A 786-nucleotide genomic window follows, 5' to 3' on the forward strand; every position below is an offset into this window, starting at 1 on the left:
ATAAACGCATAATAGAGTTGGAATGTCCTCCACCCGGGTTGAATGTATTCAGCGGCGGGGAGGGCTCTCAGATCGTGTCTCCGGGAACATAAATTGTGTGTAGTTACTTGGCACTTATACATCCTCTACACCGGGAATTTTGAATATTAATGTGGTTGGAAATCCAATTTTCTTTATGTTCATAACACTGACATAATTATGCAAATATATGATAATCAGATTAATTCAGTTATTTTGAAAAAGTGAAGTTTTGTAGCTTCATTACTGACAATTGTCACTACATTTCTTTTATACTCGCATCAATAAATGATATTAACATTAGTCCTAGCATGCAAATGAAATTCAGCCTTAAAGAATCTTTTATAACAATCATTGCGAAATGCACTGAGAGAGAATTTGTGGAGTTACCCAATAAGTAGAAATTCGAGATCACAGTCTATGTCTAGGTCAAACCACATCTTTTTCTTACGTTGTAAATCAAATTCAGAACAGATCCGTTGGATGAAAATACCTAGATAATGATAGAGGACATAATCATAGCAGCTGACCAAGACTGTATGAAGGAACATAATTTGTGATTCAGTAAAGAAAAGAGTAAGGAAGTTAAGTGTGAGGGTTGTTCATCCCGTTAAGCTTAGAGAAAACACAATCCCCTTTGGGAGTTTATATAATGATTACTGAACACAAAGCTTTTATCTATACGGTATAGCGAAAGCACTTTGGCAAAGCATCCTTTTCATTTATTCAAGTTTGATGTGCTTGAACATCTACATTACTAGCTATCAC

Source organism: Panulirus ornatus, chromosome 9, assembly GCF_036320965.1.
Source record: "Panulirus ornatus isolate Po-2019 chromosome 9, ASM3632096v1, whole genome shotgun sequence".
NCBI classification, from domain to species: domain Eukaryota; kingdom Metazoa; phylum Arthropoda; class Malacostraca; order Decapoda; family Palinuridae; genus Panulirus; species Panulirus ornatus.